This window comes from Mesocricetus auratus, unplaced genomic scaffold (assembly GCF_017639785.1).
Source record: "Mesocricetus auratus isolate SY011 unplaced genomic scaffold, BCM_Maur_2.0 Super-Scaffold_100030, whole genome shotgun sequence".
NCBI lineage: Eukaryota > Metazoa > Chordata > Mammalia > Rodentia > Cricetidae > Mesocricetus > Mesocricetus auratus.
This window is the reverse complement of record NW_024429211.1, coordinates 17727059-17730838: the sequence shown is the minus strand read 5'-3', so window position 1 is coordinate 17730838 and position 3780 is coordinate 17727059. Positions and strand designations below refer to the sequence as shown.

At 47.4% G+C, this 3780-nt stretch overlaps 1 long non-coding RNA gene across 1 annotated transcript; it reads left to right on the top strand.

The window, feature by feature from the left end:
- Nucleotides 1-1792: 1792 nt before the first annotated feature.
- Nucleotides 1793-3343, top strand: LOC121134776. The gene is made up of 2 exons (XR_005872003.1): nucleotides 1793-1975; nucleotides 2975-3343. It is a non-coding gene; the product is annotated as an uncharacterized LOC121134776 (long non-coding RNA).
- Nucleotides 3344-3780: the final 437 nt, after the last annotated feature.

Sequence of the window (3780 nt, the reverse complement as noted above, 5' to 3'; positions counted from 1 at the left end):
AGTGGTTTTGGTTTTGGTTTTGTTGGGTTTTTGTTGTTGTTGTTATTTGGGTTTGTTTTTGTTTTTGTTTTTTTGAGACAGGGTTTCTCTGTGCAGCTTTGGAGCCTGTCCTGGAACTAGGTCTATAGACCAGGTTAGCCTCAAACTCACAGAGATCCTCCTGCCTCCTGCCTCCTGCCTCCTGCCTCCTGCCTCCTGCCTCCTGCCTCCTGCCTCCTGCCTCCTGCCTCTGCCTCCCGAGTGCTGGGATTAAAGATGTGTGCCACCACGGCCCAGCTGCATTTATTATTCTTAATACTGAATTGTGCAAAACACTAGGCAGAATGCAACCTGTGAGAGCTGATCTGTCCTACCATGTAGGATCCAGAGATCAAATTCAGCCAGGATTCCAGGCTTGGTGGCAAGCTCCTTTACCCACTGAGCCATCTTGCTGGTCCTGAATGTGCATTTTTTAATGTAGAAGTATATCTTGACTGGTATGGGAGGGTGTGTTTAGCATGCACACAAGTCCTGCTTCAATCTCTTCCATGCACATTGTAGTTACAGATTTCAACTCTAGGTTTTTATTTTTATTTTCATTTTTGTTTTTTTTAAAGACATGGTTTCTCTGTGTAACAGTCCAGGCTGTCCTGGAACTCACTCTGTCAACAGGCTGGCCTTGAACTCACAGTTTCACCTGCTTCTACTTCTTGAGTGCTTCGATTAAAGACATAGGCAATCACACCTGGCTTTCAACTGTAGTTTTAAAAAAAATGTAACAGGGCTGCAGAGATGTCCTCTTCTGGCATGGAGTCATACATGTAGGCAGCATCCTGTATACATACTAAATAAATCTCTTTTTTAAAAAATGTACAAGCAGCAGGGCATGGCAATGCACACCTTTGATCCCAGCACTCAGGAGGCAGAGGCAGGCGGATCTCTGTGAGTTCAAGGCCAGCCTGGTCTACAGATCGAGTTCCAGGACAGCCTCCAAAACAATACAGAGAAACCCTGTCTCAAAAAACAAAACAAAAAAAACCAAAAAAAAAAGTGTTAGACAAGTGTGTAGTTGCTTTTCAGGAACAGCAAACTGTGTGTTCAGAACAGTCTTTGGGAGCCTATCTCCAGCCTCAGGACGGGGCTTTCCTAGTCCCTTGCCTGGAATGAAGTCTGTGAGGACTGCAGGGCCAGCCTCACCAGCAGCGACTTCCCTGCACTTTGTGCTGCCGCCCTGACAAGCAGGCTGAGGACAGAAGAGGAGCTGGTAATTGAAAATTAGCTGGAAGCTTGGTTCTCAGCCTCAGAGACCGCAGCTGCCACACCCAGAGTCAAGCCACCCCTGACAAGGCAGCAACAGGTGGTAGACAATGGTGTCAAAGGTCTCCGAGCTCTGAGTGTAGACTCCTGAGAGCCGTCTGAGAAGTGTGTACAGTGTTGATTCCACGCAGCTAAAAAGGATGTGAAAGGCGGACTAACATTGATTGAACACTTACGAGGTGCTGCAACCTTTACATTTAAACCTCACAACTTACAAAATGTCATTCTCATTCAATACTGACTCTACAAAACCAAGTAACTTGATAAATTCTCCCAGGGAATGGCAGAGCCAGGAATCCAACCCAGAACTTCATCAGTCCAGAGTATGGAGCGAAACCGAGACGTGTCCCTCACTCTCCTTGCTGCGTGGACAGTGTATGACTGTCATTCTAATCAGAGGTGATTGCAAGCATGAGGGAAGCCACAGCCTGTTCTGCAGAAATAAATGCCATAAACCCTCGTGCATTTACATCGTAGATAGATTAGGGATGCCATAAAAAAAAAAAAAAAAAGGAAACAGGAAGCTCCTCCCTCAGCCAGCCCAAACCTGTACTTTAGTTATAATCCGTTCCTCCTTAAGGAGAAAAGATGGGGAGGGCAGGCTCTGGGGCAGCCCTTGCCCGAGCAAGCAGTTGGAACAAACCTTGGTGCAGGACCAAGAACTCTGAGCTTTGCAGAGGTGGGAAACTGTTAGCCTGAGCTACACAGTAGTAAATTCTGAGCCAGCCTAGGCTACGGAGTAAGATCTCTCTCTCTCTCTCTCTCTCTCTCTCTCTCTCTCTCTCTCTCTCTCTCTCTCTCTCTCTCTCTCTCTCTCGGTTTTTCGAGACAGAGTTTCTCTGTATTGCTTTGGAGGTTGTCCTGGAGCTTGCTCTGTAGACCAGGCTGGCCTTGAACTCACAGAGATCTGCCTGCCTCTGCCTCCTGAGTGCTGGGATTAAAGGCATACGCCACCAACGCCCGGCAAGATTTATCTCTTGAGTAAATAATGAATAACTAAAATTCAGAGCATCACTGGTAATCCAAAGTAGGTAAACTTTAGAAAGGTGAGCCATGCCTTCTGCTCCAACCCATTTCCTACAGGAATCATCCTGCCCCAGGGTTTTCCTTAAATGTAACCAGGTCAGGCTTGGAGGTGCACACTTTTAATTCCAGCACTTGCAATCTCTATGATTTCTAAGTCAGCCCGATCTACATAGCGAGTTCCAGGCCAGCCAAAGCTACACGGTGAGACCTTGTCTCAAAAACACCCCCGCCCCAGTCCTGCATCCCACCCTGGGCCCTGTATCACCGTGTCCCCCATCACCCGTGGGCCCCGCATCGCCCCCCATCACCCGTGGTCCCTGAATAGCCCCTGGGTCCCGCACCCTGCACCTTGTCCATTGAACTTGATGACGCAGCATTGCTGGCAGGAGCTGTCCCTCATGGTCACCTGGGCCAGCACATTCCTGCCGTCCAGCTCAATGAGTGGCCTCCAGGCAGCTGCACCTCCAGTCAGCCTCATTGACTTTTCTGCTCCATTAGATTTCTGAGAGGCTCTTCAGGGAGGCCTGGTTGTTCACTTGGGAGCTGGCAAGAAGTATTGTCTCTGCTCGGGAGTTTCGTTTTTTACCTTTCGAGGGGTTTTAGTTTGGCTTTCTTTTTTTTCTTGTCATTGTTTTTGTTTTATTCCTCATAGAACCCAGTTTGGCTCAGACTGACTGTGTAGCTAAGAATGACGTCTACCTCCTCCTGCCTCCACGTCCCCAGTGCTGGAGTTACAGGTATGAGTGGCCCAGTTTGTACGCTGCTGAGGGACTGAAACTCGGCCTTGTGCTTGCTAAGTGGGTGCTCAGACTGGAGCGACATCTACTGCCCTGTCCCTGCTCTTATTAGAGGCCTGGCCTCCAGAGAGGACACACGACAAGATCACATGGATTTCATGTTTCTGAAACCTGGCTCCAGCACACCTGACTGTGTCACTTTACCTGAGATTCTAACTCTGTAAAACAGGATGACGTTCCCTGTTCAACAGAATAACTGTAAGAAATAAATTATATAATGCGTTTAAGAGGATCGTTGCATATGAATGTACAGTAAGTGTGAGGGATTGTTATTTAAAATCTTTTTTATTCATTTATTTATTTATTGTTTTTGTTTTTTCAAGACAGGGTTTCTTTATATTGTTTTGGAGGCTGGCCTGGAACTCGCTCTGTAGACTAGGCTGGCCTGGAACTCACAGAGATCCACCTGCCTCTGCCTCCCGAGTGCTGGGATTAAAGGCGTGCGCTACCAATGCCCGGCTTTTTTCTTTATTTTTGAGACAAGGTTTCTCTGTGTAACAGCTTCTCACTCTGTAAACCAGGCTGACCTCGAACTCAATAGAGATCTGCCTGTCCCTCCCGAGTGCTGAGATTAAAGGCATGTTCCTCCACAACCGACAAAAATCTTTTCTTAATTTTTATTTAATCTATTGTGTGTGTCCATGCTTGTGGGTGTGCAAGC